The 18,535-nt window shown below is 46.0% G+C and overlaps 1 protein-coding gene across 7 annotated transcripts in view; it reads left to right on the forward strand.

Moving 5' to 3' along the window:
• Nucleotides 1–18,535, forward strand: part of ZDHHC14 (zDHHC palmitoyltransferase 14) — a 299,524-nt gene that overhangs the window by 17,409 nt on the left and 263,580 nt on the right. The window contains exon 1 of one of the 7 annotated variants that reach the window (XM_074037331.1): nucleotides 14,014–14,426. The exons of 5 other annotated variants lie outside the window; for them this stretch is intronic. The gene's annotated coding sequence lies outside the window, so the exon portion shown is untranslated. Of the gene's footprint in view, nucleotides 1–14,013; nucleotides 14,427–18,535 lie in introns of those variants that run through there. One more of the 7 variants, XM_074037336.1, reaches the window with a different exon arrangement.

Below are 18,535 nucleotides of genomic sequence, written 5' to 3' on the forward strand. Positions count from 1 at the left end.
CTCCAGAAACAGCTTGAATAAGTACTCCTTCTTCTGGGCCAGGAGGACTGTAAAGATGTTTTATAGGAACACAATTGTATCAAATTAAAATGTTTCTTATTTTGTAATACATTTTGCCATTCTTACTTATTCTCCATTTTTTGCTTAGAGAAAGGAATTCTGTTGTTATAATGACTCCTCTGAAACGATGGCTCATTGCGTCTCCACTGACCGGTACAAAAGAAGAGAAAAAGCTCTATGTGTCTGACAGTAAACATTTAAGTGGGGATTTAGCTTGCTCATTTCCTCAGCATCCACAGTTAGGTTAACTCAGTCTCCAAAGAAAAATGGGTTTACTTGAAATGTCTGGTTGTATACATGGATCAAAATAATTAAGACGTTTACGAAGCTCTGCAGTTTTCCAGAGGGGACCTGCATGACTGTTTTCCAGGCAGGTTGTCAGACCTTGCTTTCCTGATTAGCAGCAGTTAGGGGGCTGGATAAAAGCACCCCTTCAGAACAGAGTCTCGTTTCCATTTCTTTCAGGCCACTTATCTTTTCCAACTGTTTTTCCCATATCTTCATAAATGTTTCACTCTTCTTTTGTTAGTATTTCTTGGTCTCTTGAGTCAAGAAATATTTACTGAGTATGATTGCATGCATAAGTAGCGTGCGTTAGAGATACGATACCTGTAAGACAGCACAGTGCTGGGTAGATCCGGGTGCTGTTGTCTGTTGCCAGGGCCAAAGTTGGTATTTTGTAAGTCTTCGAATAAGCACATGCCATGGGATAAGAAATAAAAGTGTTTGCCTCATCTGTCATCTGTAGTTGTGTATATATGCCCTGTCTTCAAACGGGCTTGGGTCTCTTCTCATAATTTGTGCCTTTCCCCTCATAATAGTCTGGTTTCAAAGGTACAAAAACAGTTGTTGTTATTGTCACTTATATGAAGAATACAGAACTCCTAGAAGGTTGACGAGTTCATGAAGAAGAAAGCTCTGGAACCAGGATCCCTCATCTTGGTGGACTTCCCACCACTGGAGCGGCTTCCCTGCCGGGCCAGGCCTGACCCCGGCAAGGGCTCTCCCAGGCACACATTCCTTTGCACATTGCAACTGTCAGGAGACGGGGCGTGATCTCACCATTCTCCATGGCCCCTTTCCACAGACCAGGCTGTGGAGTGTCCCTGATCCTGATGCCCCACACGGCATTTTCTGCAGGTGCAGGTCCCAGGTGGGTCTGTGGCAAGCACTGGTCAGATTACTTTGAAAGGGGGCAGGGAGGATGACATTTGAGGCAAGGAGAGTTTTATGCAGAACGATTCGTGTTGTCACCATCGGGATTGGATTAAAACCTTTCAAAAGCCATCAACACTGAGAAGTATATGGTAACCTCCTTCTCCATCACCACGTGTAATTTATATACTGAAATACACTGTGAACCATAACATTTAACTTTTCCCAATTGCAAAATTCTGAATAAATTCATTGAAGCTGAACTTTTTTTCATTTTTTTCTTGCCCTTTCCTTGCTGCCTCCCTAGACCATGGTGTGGTCCGCCCTTGGGCAGCTCAGTGGAGGTCCCACTCACAGACAGTGGGATAGAGGGATAGAGCCACACCACTAGCCATGGCTCTGCAGGCCTTTTTTGGTGACCCTCTTGAATGGTCCTCTCCCCGTGTGAGAAAGCCTGCTGTCACCTTCATCTTGAGAGCTGCTCCCAGCACTGTGCTCTGTTCCTGGGAAGGCAGCAGTGGGGTTGATGACTGGATAGCCCCTGCTGCACCCTGTACCCCCAAACAGTGACCTTCAAACTTTTAAAGGGTGACCTGCACCCTCTACATCCAGCAACACATCATGGAGATCCAGGACACACACACAGAGAAAGGAAAATTTCATGAAACAGTACTTATTCTGACCATGTGTAGTGAACTCTATTCTATTCTACTCTATTGTTTATTCTAGAATATTTCACTTAAATGATGCTTCTTGACCCACCAACTTGATTTCATGACACACAACCTGCAACCTGGAAAACACTACTCTGTACCCCAATTCCCTGAGTCCCTCGCTGCTGCCCATGGATGTCAGGATGCCTTGTACTCTTGTGTTCACCCTGCTGTGCCTTTTGCTCAGAACTCCTGCCCCATTCCAGCCACGAATCTGTGAAATGCAAACAGCGGACGCCTTCCTGATGCCCCTGGCAGTAACCCTGCAGCGTTCCCCCAGGTCCTGCTTTCTTCCTTTGGCTCTGCCTCTCACCAGCGAAGGCCGGGTTCCCTCTTCAGCTGTGTGCGCCTTTCTCATCCCCTGGCCTGTGCACTCACAGAGCCCAGAACCCTGTCTTATTGATCGTTGTCTCCTGTGCCTCTGGTACTAGTGTGTGGCTCACAGTAGGCACTAGATCAATCTTTCTAGCACTGCATTAAAAACAATATGCCCTTGAGTGGAGGAGACAGCCCAAACTTGCCGTTAAACCTAGGTGCATCCATTTCAAGGTTTCCACGTATGGAGTGTTTGCATTAGCCGCCTTCATTATTTATTTATCAGATGCTAAAGCCTTGCCACAAGAAGCATTGATGTAACTTATCAGTAACCCAATGTTGAGATGTAGAGTTCAAAGATAATAGAAACATTATTGTTTCAAATAATGGGCTCTAAAAAAAGCTTTTTTTTAGAAGCATAAAAGTATGTCAAAATAGGCACTTTTCAAAATAATACTTTTTTCTTGTTGTTAACTATCATCCATCTCTTGGTACACTGTATCTAGAATGTTACTGGGTATATATACAGGCACCGTTTTTCTTTATTTCTGATCATACAAGGGTAGAACTGGTTAAAAATGCCCTCATTTTATAGAAGAAGAAACTGAGGCCCATGAGGCTGGATGACTTACTCAAGGCCACAACTGTAGTGAGAAATGCACACCTGCTGAGGTCACAGCAAGATGCACACCTGCTGAGGTCTCAGCTGCAGTAGTGAGATGCGCACCTGCCGAGGTCTCAGCTGCAGTAGTGAGATGCGCACCTGCTGAGGTCTCAGCTGCAGTAGTGAGATGCGCACCTGCTGAGGTCACAGCTGCAGTAGTGAGATGCGCACCTGCTGAGGTCACAGCTGCAGTAGTGAGATGCGCACCTGCTGAGGTCACCCTGCAGTAGTGAGATGTGCACCTGCTGAGGTCACAGCTGCAGTAGTGAGATGCGCACCTGCTGAGGTCACAGCTGCAGTAGTGAGATGCGCACCTGCTGAGGTCACCCTGCAGTAGTGAGATGCGCACCTGCTGAGGTCACCCTGCAGTAGTGAGATGCGCACCTGCTGAGGTCACAGCTGCAGTAGTGAGATGCGCACCTGCTGAGGTCACGCTGCAGTAGTGAGATGCGCACCTGCTGAGGTCACCCTGCAGTAGTGAGATGCGCACCTGCTGAGGTCTCAGCTGCAGTAGTGAGATGCACACCTGCTGAAGTCTCAGCTGCAGTAGTGAGATGAGCACCTGCTGAGGTCTCAGCTGCAGTAGCGAGATGCGCACCTGCTGAGGTCACCCTGCAATAGTGAGATGCGCACCTGCTGAGGTCACCCTGCAGTAGTGAGATGTGCACCTGCTGATTGCTAGTCTGGGGTTTCCTCCACTTCATCTTCCCTTCTTAATGGGGTGAAGATGAAGTGGGATATTATGGTCCCCATGATCACGTCAACAAAGTATCTCTTTAATGTGAGATTTTTTGGACAATTTCTTGTTTTACGCTTTAATTTCTTTCTTGGGAAAAAGTGATGGGCAGGCCACTACTTCAGCCCTCATTTGAAGATATTAATGTTCTCAGACTGGCGATGTACCTCCTTCTTTTTTTTTTTCTAGACAAAGTCTCATTCTGTTGCCCAGGCTCCAGTGCAGTGGGATGATCTCAGCTCATTCCAACCTCCGCCTCCTGGGTTCAGGTAATTCTTCTGCCTCAGCCTCCCGAGTAGCTGAGATTACAGGTGTGCACCATCACACCTGGCTAATTTTTAAATTTTTTAAATTTTTAGTAGAGATGGCGTTTCCCCATTCTGGCCAGGCTGGTCTCAAACTGCTGACCTCTGGTGATCCACCCCCATCGGCCTCCCAAAGTGCTGGGATTACAGGCATGAGCCACCATGCCCAGCCTATACAGTCATTAACTCTTAACTCCGAATAAGAAAATATGCCAATGGTTAAAGAGCATATGAGAAAGAAGAGCTGAAATATCTTCGAAGGTATATAGAAGGCGATATACCTTCTGTTGCCTTCTAAACTGGACTTGCTGCATTGTACAAGAAAAAATTATGCTAATTTTCACCAGAGTTCGTGGATTTGGCTTTATTTTAGAGCACCTGCTCTCATTAAAGATGTTAGCACATCAAAGAAAATGTAAATTGAATTTCTAACAAGCTCTCTTTGATGGGAAAGGGGTTTAAAACAGAATTTCTTTGTTTTGTCCCTTTCAACAAATACTATTGTCATGCTCCACAAGCTGGAACAATAACCTACCAAATAACCTGCTAGGTTATGAATGAAAGCATGTATTTTGTGAAATTTGTGGTCATTTAGTTGGGTTGGAACTCTATATAGGTTGAGTAAGGGTAAAACATTGAAGAAAATAGTCACTGATGTTTATTTTCTTTATTATTTTCTTCAATGTTTTACCCTTACTCAACCTATGCACCTGGGAAAGGGGAAGGCTGCCAGTTGCTCTCTTCCTGTACCCTACCATGGACCCACAGCCCCTAAACTCTAGTACAATTATTCTCTGCCCTTTTGTTCTCTGCCTTAAGCATTAAAAAAGGGTTTAGGGCCGGCCTGAGAACTCTGTCTTCATTTGTCACGTTGTTTCTTTGGGAAAACACATTCCCAGTTTCCACCAACCAACCTACAAATTAACTTTAGGGGCCGCCTATTCACTAAAAAAGAAAGCTGATTTCTGTAGAGCTGATTAGCTGAGCAGAGCTCATTAGCTTAGCTTAGTTTAGCAAGTATGATCTCATTAGCTAATGTGACACCATAACATAGACACTCTCACCCACCAGTGTTGGGAAGCATGAAAGGCGGTCCGGAAGTGGCAGGCCTCATGGACCCTCCTGCAGGAGGTCGGACCTCCCCTACTGGGCTCCTGCTAAACCAACACCAGCATGTGCCTCGGCAGGTGCTGAGCATGGCTGGCACAAACAGGAGGACCTTTCCCGGTGGGGCCTGCCTGCACAAGCCAGCTGCTTGGTAAGGGCTGGTAGCTTACTTAACCCACACACTTCCCCCATAGTAGGTACTGTTATTAGTTCCATTTTACAGATGAGAAAACTCAGTGTCATATATCTTTAGAGTCTATTGTACACAAATAGAATATGTTGAACATGGAAAGTGGCTTTCTGTCTATTTATTTTTGAGAGAGTCTCACTCTGTCACCTGGCTGGAGTGCAGTGGTGTGAACTTGGCTCACTGCAACCTCTACCTCCCACGTTCAAGTGGTTCTCCTGCCTCAGCCTCCTGAGTAGCTGGGACTACAATTGTAAGCCACCATGCCTGGCTAATTTTTGTATTTTTCGTAGAGATGGGGCTTTACCATGTTGACCAGACTGGTCTCAAACCCCTGACTTCAGGTGATCCGCCCACCTGGGCCTCTCAGAGTGCTGGGATTTACAGGTGTGAGCCACCGTTCCCAGCTGGAAAATGACTCTTTTTCTAAAAAATAATTTATGTCCACCTCAACTAATTCCTAGGGCCTTTATTCAATATCCTTTGCTTTGATAAGACTCCCCAGTGGTGACAGAAGCCTTAGTGGATACTTGGGAGTTGCTTTAGGGAGAAGGTCTCTCCTTTCTCTCTAAAGTGCCCATTTGAGGGGATAAAAATAGCTGTTGACAGTTTCCTAGCAATGAGTCAAGGACAGAAGGTCCCTAGGGCAGGTGGCACTGTGCTTGGTTCATAGACACTAAATGGAAGCTGGGTCCTTGTCTTTGGTTAGATAACTTGTTTTTAAATAAATTTTTTTTTGGAATATTTTAGATTTAGAGAAAAATGTTGAAAACAGTATTACAAAACTTTTTAGTTTGCTTGTTGATATTTCAGCTCTTCTTCCTCATATGCTCTTTAGCCATTGGCATATTTTCTTATTTGGAATTAAGGGTTAATGACTGGATTCCTTCTGCTCTACTGACATTGCAAGAAAAAGGATATATCAGTAAATTAGACGTAATGGTGAAAAAAGCAGCCCTCCCAGGTCCCATTCAGAACATTGACAGGGATGCCTTCAGAAGTGGCGGATTTCAACCTCAGTGGGTAAAGAGAAACAGGGCCGAAGCTCCTGTTTTATTTATTTTTGCTGCTTATTAAAAAATATACATTCTAAGTAGTTCAGGAGTATTTTATGTTAGGGTCTAAATCCAGAAATGTGAAACAAGGAGAGCAACCTATCTGGGAACTTTTTTGCACTGCCAAAAGATCCAGCGCAAAACCTTCCGCAGGTGAGCTCTTTTTTTTTTTTTTTTTTTTCGAGACAGAGTCTCGCTGTTTTGCCCAGGCTGGAGTGCAATGGCACTATCTCCTATCTCGACTCACTGCAAGCTCCACCTCCTGGGTTCGTGCCGTTCTCCTGCCTCAGCCTCCCGAGTAGCTGGGATTGCAGGCACCATGCCTAGCTATTTTTTTGTATTTTTAGTAGAGACGGGGTTTAACCGTGTTGGCCAGGATGGTCTCGATCTCCTGACCTCGTGATCCACCCGCCTCAGCTTCCCAAAGTGCTGGGATTACAGGCGTGACCAACCGTGCCTGGCCGAGCTCAAAATTTTTTTAAAAAAATATTCTTTCCTCTTAAAATCTGGAAATTTTGGTCAGAAAACCTCTCCAAGGGTTGATATTAATAATGATGTGGAAAATATGTGGTACTGTTAATAATAATCATGGTGCATTTTTGCATAAGCAACTGTATTTTGAGCAATGATTTACTCAATTATAAGTGATTCTTTATTATAATTGCCTAACTGTGCTTGTCACTTTATAAGTGAGGCTCTAGTTAGTGCTTTGATGTAATGACTGGCCTTAAAAATAAAGTGCTATGCAAGCAAAGACATTTTGTCATGAATTTGTAATGACTTAGTGTGATGGATCAGGTGTGCTAACATGAAGATTAAATCATGGATGGGCTATAAATGGAGAATTCTGGATGGTTATTCCCCATCCCCCACCTCCCCAATTTTTCGATCTCTGTTGCCCCTTCTAAATAGGATAATGTCACCCTTGACCATCATTTGTTTGAGTTAAACCTTGTCCTTTTGAGGGCATGCTTTAAAAAATATGAATTCCCAGTGGGAGAGGTAATGTGTGAAATTTGTATCATATTAGCCCCAGAGCATGGATTAGCTCGTCACTTTCCCACCAGGCCTGAGGCCCTGAACAGGAAGCTGCAGTTGGAGAGGGAGCGGGGTGGTTCAGAGCTTGGGATCATGGAGGACCGGGTGCTGAGAGGTGCACAGGAGAGAGAAAGAAGGTTGAAAGGATTTGAAAGTTGAAGGGATCCGTGTATCTGTCTGGCTATTCTTGAACATGTGATGGCTCCTCGGGTATTGCTATAAGTGGGATCATAATTCTCAGGTTGACGTTATGATGTTGACAGATTAGGACATTGAATCGTGCCTTTGGTTGAATATGATTGCAGAAAAATATTAGCTCAGAGAGCGGGATGGAATTTGGCCTGCTGAGCTAATGGAGTATTCCCAGCTTCAGAAGAAATATCTGGTTAAGCCAGGGGTTCCCCAGCAGGGTTCTCACTTCCCCGTTGCTAACTTATGTCGCACCTTTAGGTAATTGTTAGAAAGCACTCCTTCAAAATGGTTTATTTCTGCTGTCAGAAAATTATCATTATATACATATTTTTGTTAAAATAAGACATTTCCTTCTGCTGGAAAAATTTCAAAATAAAGATCTAATTCCATGAGGTTTACAGTGTAAATGGTGCCGCTAATTGTAAAGCCCTTGTTCAGTGTACAAACTGCGCAACTGAACATGCAGCCTTGCTTCCTTTTTCTCCAGTTCTCTCTTCTCCATTTCTTCAGCAATGCTGAGTCCCACCGAGCTAATTGCCTGACATGCGGAAGAGCCTGTCTTTGCGGGTCAGAGAGGCAGTGAGAAGGGGGATAGAGTCTTGCTTGTCAGACTCCAGCTACAAGGCGTTAAGACATGCACTGGCTTTTTATTTTAGCATTGCCGTTCTCAACCTTGGATTAGAAGTGCCTGGATGTATAATAGAATTTCCATAAATGTCATGGGCACACATTATGGGCTAGGAATTTTATACGTCTCACTATTCCTTACAACAAATGACCCTATCATGTAGGTGGTTTCGTGGCTCAAAGAGGGTGGGTCCATAGCCACCCACCTAGTAAGCAGCAGAACCGGGATATGGACTCAGGCTACTGGGCCGCAGAGCTCCTCGTGTGCCTGGTGGGTTTCCACACCAGGCCACCCTGTAGCCCCGCCCCTGGGAAGGGAGTGAGTGGCACCCTGCCGTCCCCTTTCCTACATGGCCCCTGTGTATAGGCAGCAGCGCAGAGGTGTGTCTGGGTAGGGAACCCTCTGCCGCCTAGGATTCACTGGGGATGAAAGTCCCGGCTGTTTTATACTCTTCTAAGTTTGCTTTCCTGTTAAGCCAAGATTTACTGGCTGCGAGAAAACTTCCCAGCAGTCCCCTAGAAGGAAAACTAACTCTCAGTAGTCCTCCCATTAGCAAACAAAACTCCCCAAATCATTTTTGTAGACTGCCCAAACCAAGGCACTTTTCATCTGAGAAGACACAGCAGTTGTCTCAGCTCTAAAGTAAAAGAGAATTTAAAAAAGGTGTTCTCCTTTGAAAATTCCTGTTGGTGCTTTGGCCATGCGATTACAATTAAATTGGTGTGCCTTCATCTTCAAAGGGCAGAACTCAGTGCTTATATGTTCATTTCATCGAAGTCTGATGGGACAGACACTTGTTTGCCTGTCCTCATATTCCATATTTGTTCCAGGTTGATTAGGATGGCATGTGAACTTAGCACTAAATAAATCTTGCTTGGATGTGTCGCCTGGATAAGTAAACTTACCATGAACTTCTCAGAAGTAAAATAAGCAGGAAACAGGTTTTTAAAATGTGAGTCCTCTATGCTCTTTTAAGTGCTGCTGTGTTGCTAGGAAATAAGAAACTCTTTGTCCTCAAGAAATGATAAAGGCCAAATATAGAAGTAGACTCGAGAAGGAGTTAGCTATATTAATGATGATGAATCTTTAAGAAGTCATTTTGTGGGCAAGTTGTGATAGGTGGGCTATATCTCTATTTTATACATCAGTTTTAGCTAGGATTAGGCTTTGCTGTAAATAATAGAAACCGCCCAAATAACAGAGGCTTAATCAAGAGAAAAGCTTATTTTTCTCTCACATAAAATGTCAGAGGTGGGCAGTACAGGCTGGCCTGGTGGCTTTGTCCACAAGATCTTCAGAGCTCCTTTCTGCTTTTTTTTTTTTTAATTTATAAGTTCCGGGGTACATGTGTAGGATGTGCAGGCTTGTTACATAGGTAAACGTGTGCCATGGTGGTTTGCTGAACCTGTCAACCCATCGCCTAGGTATTAAGGTCAGCATTCATATTCTTCCTGATGCTCTCCCTCCCTGCCCTTTGACAGGCCCCAGTGTGTGTTGTTCCCCTCCCTGTGTCCATGTGTTTTCATCGTTCAGCTCCCACTTCTAAGTGAGAACATGTGGTGTTTGGTTCTCTGTTCCTGCATTAATTCGCTGAAGATAACAGCTTCCAGCTCCATCCATGTGCCTGCAAAGGACATGATCTCATTCCTTTTTATGGCTGTATAGTATTCCCTGGCATTTTCTTTATAGTATTCCCCCACATTTTCTTTATCCATTCTATGATTGGTAGGCATCTAGGTTGATTTCATGTCTTTGCTATTGTGAATAGTGCTGCCTTGAACATACATGTGCATGTATCTTGATAAAAAATGATTCCTATTCCTTTCAGTATATACCCAGTAAAGGGTTTGCTGGGTCAAATTTCTGCTTCTAGATCTTTGAAGAATTGCTACACTGTCTTCCTCCCTAGTTAAAATTTCCTTATTCCCTGGGATGTGATCCTTGTTCTTGTGGCCTCACATGGCAGCTGGATCTCTGGCGATTGCATCTGAGTTCCAGATACCAGGATGGAAAAGAAAAGAAGGAGGGGCAAGAGGAACCCCCAGATGCTCCTTAAGAGCTACTGTGTGGCATTCCCGCTTGCATCCCGTTTGCTCGATCGCAGTCACTGTGCCCTAACGAGCTGCAAGGACACTGGGGAAATGAGTCTGTCCTGTACTTCATGTGCCTCTCAACATCTTCTGTTGCCGAGGGAGAAGAGGCCAGTCGATATTCAGGAATAACTAGCTCTTTCTGCTTCCATGTCCCAGGGAGAAGTGGGTGTGTTGAATCCACACGAAGGCTGTGGACATCTGAGGCTGGGCTGGATGGGACATCAGGTGAGCCCTCTGTGGCATTTACGTGACCTCCCATCAGGTCTTCTGGTTGGATCCTGCTTTCCAGAAGCAGAGGGAGCAGTGGGTTACCTATGTTTGTGGCTCCTGCAGTTAGCATGCCTTCCCTCGGGCTCTTCTCAGTAGAACAATATAGGTAGTGTTCTCTTAGGTGACCTCTTTTCTGCTGAGGGGCTGGACAAGGGCATGACTGCTCCCCTAGGTGCTGGGTGAATATATTACTCGATAGATATTTACTGAGTGCCAACCGTAAGTCAAGCTCTTGAGTAAAGTAGGGAACAGAACACACTATGCCAGGCCTCTGCCTTCATGGAGCAGATGTTCTAGTGGGGAGGTCACATTGACTGGATGAAAGGGAGAATGCATGAATTGCACCCAGCCCTTTCAATTCCTTCTTCCTCTTCTTCACCTTCATCATCATCCCGTGAAAGTGATTCTATGTGGTTTCCCATCTCCTCCAAGGGCATGACGAGAGGTTGGTCTTCGGCCTCACTGGCAGCTGGTTTTTTTGTTTGTTTGTTTTCTTTTTCAGACAGAATCTTGTTCTGTCACCCAGACTGGAGTGCAGTGGCATGATCTCGGCTCACTGCAACCTCTGCCTCCTGGGTTCAAGCGATTCTTGTGCCTCAGCCTCCCGAGTAGCTGGGTCTACAGGCACATGCCACCATCACACTTGGCTAATTTTTGTGTTTTTAGTAGAGACGGGGTATCACCATGTTGCCCAGGCTGGTCTTGAACTCCTGACCTCAAGTGATCTGCCCGTGCTGGCAGCTGTTCTAAGAGGCATTCCAGGACCTGTTGGTCATGGAGAGACGCTCACAGGCTGGCTTCTCAGCACTTCCCAGACCGTCCTTTCCTTGTGGCTTCTGACTATGGCTGGGAGCCTGCTGTACCTAGTGGCGTTTTTTTTTTTTTTTTTTTTCATGGATTCTCTCTGGTCAGCCAAGGTGCAGTCAAAATGTGCAATGTACTTATTTTGTATTCATCTTCCTCAGAAAGTGGAAAAAATAAATAGGGCTGGAATGTGCTATGTCATGGTATTGCTGTTTGGGTCCAGGGGAGACATAAAATTGACTGGATTTGTTGCAGTGCATTTTGTATTTAAAAAAAGATTCTGAATGAAAAAGTAAGAATTTATGTATAAAGACTTGCAGATCTTTCAGCTAGAAATAATTTTGAAAACAACAAGGACAACTCATTACCAACTCAGTTATCTGGCACCTTAGAAATAATAGGCTATAAGATAAAAGCTAGTGCAGTTTAATGAGGAAGTAGTCACTTTAGGCTAATCCGGTTTCCTTGGAAGCTCCAAGGTTGTGGCAGATGAAGGAGGTGGTAGAGGTAAGCTTACCTGCCTTAGCAAGACATTTGATTTCATCTCTTTTTTTTTTTTGAGGTGGAGTCTCACTGTGTCACCAGGCTGGAGTGCAGTGGCATGATCTCAGTTCACTGCAACCTCTGCCTCCTGGGTTCAAGCGATTCTCCTGCCTCAGCCTCCCAAGTAGCTGGGATTACAGGCATGTGCCACCACCCAGCTAATTTTTGTATTTTTAGTAGAGACAGGGTTTCACCATGTTGGCCAGAATGGTCTCGATCTCCTGACCCTGTGATCTGCCCGCTTCAGCCTCCCAAAGTGCTGGGATTGCAGGCGTGAGCCACTGCGCCTAATCTTGATTCCATCTTTAACACCACAGACATCCGTTAGCTGGAGGAGAGATGGTCCAGGCCAGTGGCTCAGAAGCTGCAGTGGGTAAGGATTCCTTGGGCAGCTTTTGAATATGCCATTTTCTGGACCCCACCTTAGACCGACTGAATCAGAATCCTAGGGCTTACGGTGAGGTGGTATGAGTAGTGATGAAACTCAGAACATGTTATTTATTAAAAGCTTTCAATGAATGAAAAAAAGCCAATCTCAAAGGGTTACTCTATGGTGCCATTTATATAACATTCTCACAATGACATCATACAGAGATGGAGATCAGACAAGTGGTTGCCAGGGAGGAGGGAGTCGGTGATGGGGCCATAAGGGCAGCAAGGAGAGCTCCCTTGTGTGGATGGGACAAGAATGCATCTCGATAAATCTGTGTGAGAAAATGTCATATAATTGTACATAAGGATATATCAAATAAACAAATGCATGCAAAAACTCTGGCCATCAGAGTAGGGTGTGTAGACTAGCTCATTGTCCCGTGCCAGCCAACCTCCAGTTATGTGAGATGTCCCTCGTGGGGGAAGTTGGGTGCTGGTACTTTCTTACATAGAAGGTAAGAGATGTGAAGAAAAGGTTAAGGTTAAGGAAAATAAGAAAACAAAGAGAGAAGGTAAAAGGTTGAGTACCCTCTGCACTATTTTTGGAGCTCCTCGTGAATCTGTAATTATTTAAAAATGGTAAAAAGGGCTTTCCTTCCTATATACCTATATTTTTACTTTAGTTCTTCTTTTTGAGACGGAGTCTCGCTCTGTCACCCAGGCTGGAGTGCATTGGCACCATCTCGGCTCACAGCAACCTCCACCTCCTGGGTTCAAGCAATTCTCCTGCCTCAGCCTCCCAAGTAGCTGGGATTACAGGCACCCACCACCATGGCCAGCTAATTTTTGTATTTTTAGTAGAGATGGGGTTTTGCCATGTTGGCCAGGCTGGTCTGGAACTCCTGACCTCAAGTGATCCACTCTCCTCGGCCTACCAAAGTGCTGGGATTACAGACATGAGCCACTGTGCCTGGCCAGTTTGTTGGATATTTTATTAATAGCCAGTAATAGAATGGAGTTTTGTTGTTGTTGTTGTTGTTTGCTTGCTTGTTTCTTTTGAAATAGAGTCTTGCTGTGTCTTCCAGGCTGGAGTGCAGTGGCGCGATCTTGGCTCACTACAACCTCTACCTCCTAGGTTCAAGTGATTCTCCTGCCTCAGCCTCCCAACTAGCTGGGACTACAGGCATCCGCCACTGTGCCTGGCTAATTTTTGTATTTTTAGTAGGGATGGGGTTTCACCATCTTGGCCAGGCTGGTCTTGAACTCCTGACCTCAAATAGTCCACTCACCTTGGCCTCCCAAAGTGCTGAGATTACAGGTGTGAGCCACCGTGCCCGGCCAATAGAATGCAGTTTGCAGTGGGAATTGTCTTAGCTTGGAGTGGTCATTACCTTCACAATTCAGGTGGAAATGGTGGTATAACTCAAGTACTTTGGAGAATTGGAGAGTGAGGAGTAATAAGCACAAGTGCACCATAATTAGCTTGGACAGCAGAGAGACCACGTAGGTCCATGCCCACGTCAGAATCAGAGCAAAACCATTTGTCAAATTGTGGACATGAAGTTCTGGAAATAAGTTTGCATGAGAGCACCAGTGAGGATAAAGTGTTGGGAAATCAGGTCCATGGGAAAGAAGAAAGACTGTGGGATCTGTATTTTTTTGGCCCATAAGTTACAGATACAACAGCTTTCAAGGACATATGTTTTAGAGAGCCCGTGGGGTTAGCTGTTTGGCATCAGCGCCAAAGTGAAAGGAGGTCGGCTCACAGTACTGAACGGCAGATTGAAGGGAGACTTCAGGAATAGTCTTGGAAGTGAGGGAGACAGTGAATGAGGGAGGAAGTGGGAAGTGTAATCCCTTTCCATAGAAGCATCTAAAGTGCCAAGAACAGTGCCTGGCATAGAGTAGACATGCACTCGGTGTTTGTAGAAGCGGTGATGTGAGGCCCTGCAGGGGGTCGAGGGGTGGGCCCATGGTTCTCCTGCTTCTCTCTGCCTCTCAGCTCAAAGCTGAATCTTCACCACAGCAGACAACTGGGGACAGCTCGAAAACACAGAGGTTTTGCTCAGGATACGCCACTGAAGATTTACATATGGAGAGAGAGCTGATGAACAGCTGTTCTCGTCTCCTCGCCTGGCGTCTTACGGGTGGCTACAGCTTCTGTGATTCCATGTTACCAACAGTCACTGGTAAGACATCACTGCCTTAGTTTGCCTCAGGAAGGGGAATTTCTTATTTCATAGTTTTAAAATTACCTGAAATAGCAGATAATATTCTTTCAGAAAGATTTTTTTTTCTTTTAAAGGTATCTCTGTTTTAAAGCTTTTCTTTCTTTCTTTTTTTTTAAAGTCAGAAGGCAGCCAAAAATTCCTCACATTCAGAGACTTAGTGGGCTGGATGTGTGGGAGCTTTCTACACTGCATTTTCTAAAATGTCTTTTTTCCGTCTAAAGCCTGTCTCCATGGAGCCTGAAAACTCCTCTCTACCCACAGCAACTTCTTTTCTTTCTCTGGAAAATGTGTGCCTGGACTCAGGTTTCATCCATGTGGCTTCTCATGGACATCTGTGATGAGTTACAAGGTGTCTGTTGAATGCCACTGTATTCCCTCCACCCTGGAAAGGCCGGGAGGACACTGCGCAGGTCGCAGGTCACCCAGCACATTTGTCTCTGTGCTTTTTTTTTTTTTTTTGATCTTGAGACAGAGTCTTACTCTGTTGCCCAGACTGGAGTGCAATGGTGCACTTTCGGCTCACTACAACCTCCGCCTCCTGGGTTCAAGTGATTCTCCTGCCTCAACCTTCTGAGTAGCTGGGACTACAGTTGTGTGCCACCACACCTGGGTAACTTTTTTTATATTTTTAGTAGAGACGGGGTTTCGCCATGTTGGCCAGGCTGGTCTTGAACTCCTGACCTCAGTTGAGCCACCCATCTTGGCCTCCCAAAGTGCTGGGATTACAGGCGTGGGCCACTGTACCCAGCCTCTTTCTGTGCTTATTTACTGCACATAGAAGTTAATGCATCACTGTCTCTCTCAGTGCATCACCCAGTCCCTTCCTTATGTCACACTGCAGTGTAACAAAGTGACTGGACTCTGCTGTGACTTGCCGCCTATTACTTGGGAACTCGCCCTAACTCAGTGACGGCCTTGAGCATTTACTCAGTGTTTTATGCAGATGCACATGGCACTAAGTAAAGGGCACGAAATCAACAAGAGATTCTGGATGTTTGTATTGCAGGTGCCTTCAAAGATGATAGATTCAGTGATTCATTCATTCATTCCACAAATATGCGTTCAGAATTACGGCACTAGGCCTGTCTTGGAGATGAACTGGCAACAGACAAGGTCCTTGTATTCGTAGGACTTAGAGTTTGAGGGCTGTGTTGCTCTAGGTCCTCAGGGAAGCGGAGGCAAAGGGATTAAATGTGCAAGGATGTTTTTAGGGATCCGGGGCTCTCAGTCCATTTTCCTTCCTGGAATAGGAGCCTGGGATGTGTATCTCCAGGCTACCCTCGTAGTGGGGATGGGCAAAGATATTAACCTGAAAAATCACATGGAAAATGTAGAATTCGAGCTACCATGAACTCTAGGAAAGCAAAGCGTACAGAGGTAGGAGAGTGGAGTGGAGCTGTCTGACCTGACAGGGGGTGACAGGGCAGGGAAGGCTTCCTGGGGGAGCTGAGGTCTGAAGAATGAGGAGGAGTGAACGAGGTAAAGTTGGGGAAGACGGATCACTTCCCAGGAGGAGCCTCCCTCCTGGCACTTTTGAGGAACTGGGAGGTAGACCAGGCAGGCCTTTGAGATGAGCAATAGGAAGCCATGGGATGAGGGGATAGAACACTGTCACAAAAGGGCTTTGACATGATGACTCTGGCTACATGTGAGGAGCTGATTGGAGAAGGCGGGGTGGTGGGGGGAGAGCATTATTAGGAGGGAGGCTGTTGAGGAAATCCAGGTGGGCTATGGACCAGGAATGACAAACGTGATGGAGAAAAGTAGATGCCTATCTTGGAGAGGGCATAGCTGACTGTCCTTAGACTGCTTATGGGAAGGGCTAAAGGGGTCATCAGGAATGACTCCTAGGTCCTGGTTTGCAGCGTTGAATGGATGGAGGCAGTGGGGGGTCAGGGAGTTGGTGGGGGGGGGGAGGGAGAGAGAGAGAGAGAGAGAGATCTATTATAGGTAGTGGCGGCGTCTAAGGAAATGTCTAACATGAAGGAGCGGCCACTTGGGACCTGTTGAGGTTGGGCACAGGAGGAGGAGGAGGCTGTGCAGAGCGGGGGGAGCACAGCAAGGGAAGACAGCAAGGGAAGACAGTGCTTCAGAGGAGGCAGTGAAGTGAAGGCCGCTGCTGAAATGACTGCCAGATTCGGTGACACGCAGGTCATTGGTGACCTTCACAAGAGCCGTTTTGGCGAAATAGTGGTGGGGACACCAGATTGGAGTGGGCTGGGGAATCAGTGGGTGGCAGCAAACTTTGCAAGTTTGGCCATGAAGGGGAGAATAGAGCTAGGTCAGCGGCTGGAAGAGGGTACGGGGCTGGGAGACTTTTCTTTCTTTTTTTCTTTCTTTTAATGGTAGGCATTTAAATAAGTTTGCGTATTTGGCAATGCAGTGTTCCTGAGAAGGCGGGAGGGGCGGGATCCTGAGCCCGGGTGGAGGCCTTGGCCTTGGGGAGGGGGACGCTTCTTCATGTTGCCGGAGGAAAAAGACTTAGAGAAAGGAAGTCCAGCTACAACTGATGGTGGTCAGAGACTGGCCTTTATGTCCTCTGCTGTTCTTCATTTGTCCTGTCTGGCACAGTCTCTTTACCTTGGTTTTTAGCCTGGAGGATGATGATGTTTCATATTTAGTACTTCAGACTCCACTGATGTGAGGAAATTATCCTGTGCTTTGTGGGGACATCTTTCAATAAATAGTGTTTCTGGAAGCATTTAACATGGGTGATAATGGATGCACATTAGACCCTATAGCTGTATCTTTCTCTCTCTCTCTCTTTTTTTTTTTTTGAGGTGGAGTTTTGCTCTTGTAGCCCAGTCTGGAGTGCAATGGGACCATCTCAGCTCACTGCAACCTCCGCCTTCTGGGTTCAAGCAATTCTCCTGGCTCAGTCTCCCAAGTAGCTGGGACTACAGGTGGCACGCCATCATATCTGGCTAATTTTTTCATTTTTATTAGAGATGGGGTTTCACCATGTTCGCCAGGCTGGTCTGGAACTCCTGACCTCAGGTGGTCCGCCCGCCTTGGCCTCTCAAAGTGCTGGGATTACAGGCATGAGTCACCGTGCCTGGCCCAGCTGTATCTTTCTCTAAACACCAGATGCTGGGAGTTTACCAAGGAATGGGGAGGCAAGAAAAAGAAGGAGGAAAAAAAGCAACGTGGTCAGCGATTTGAAATAACTGGCCAGATGAGAGAGCAGAAATGTGGAGCAACAAACATCTGTTTCCACCCCATCACTTGCCTCCACCAGCCGGGTTCTGGGGGAGCAGAGCCTGCAGGTGGGGTCAGTGTTGGATTTTAAGTGAACTTGGGGCTGAGGCTGAATCTCCCTCACACTGACTAGAGGCTTCTATTATGAATAAATTCTCTGCCAGTTCGCTGCCTTCATCTGCCTCTGGCAGGACCGTCCTGATGGAAACTGAGCCAGGTGCTGGCTTGATTGCATGAGGAAAAGTCACCCCTGGGATAGAAATTTCCAGCTCCCTTGGTCAGCCCATTGCTTTCCAATAACTGGAGACCTGGGCATGTTAACATCACAGAACTTTGACACATGCTTCTTGCCCTTCTTTCCAAAGTGAGGGGAAAGGTCTGAAGTTATTTGATGAGATAGGATGGCAGCCCCTCTGCATGGAGCATTTAGTGTTTGGCTTGTTTCCCTAAGAATACAGTCTAAAGCAACATTAACCACTGGGTCGTCCTCACCCATAGAAGATTTGTAGAGAGAGCACAGGGTTCTTGGCTCTTTTTTTCTTTTTTCTTTTTTTTTTTTTTTGAGATGGAGTCTTGCTTTGTTGCTCAGGCTGGAGTGCAGTGGCGCAATCTCAGCTCGCTGCAACCTCTGCCTCCTGGGTTCAAGGGATTCTTATGCCTCAGCCTCCAGAGTAGCTGGGATTACAGGTGTACCATGCCCAACACATTTTTGTATTTTTAGTAGAGATAGGGTTTTACCATGTTGGCCAGGCTGGTCTTGAACTCCTGACCTCAGGTGATCTGCCCACCTTGGCTTCCTGTGATTACAGGCGTGTACCACCCTGCCCAGCTGAGAGAGCACTGGGTTCTTGCTCTGGCTCTGCCGCTGC

The sequence above is a fragment of the Macaca fascicularis genome, chromosome 4 (genome assembly GCF_037993035.2).
Source record: "Macaca fascicularis isolate 582-1 chromosome 4, T2T-MFA8v1.1".
NCBI lineage: Eukaryota > Metazoa > Chordata > Mammalia > Primates > Cercopithecidae > Macaca > Macaca fascicularis.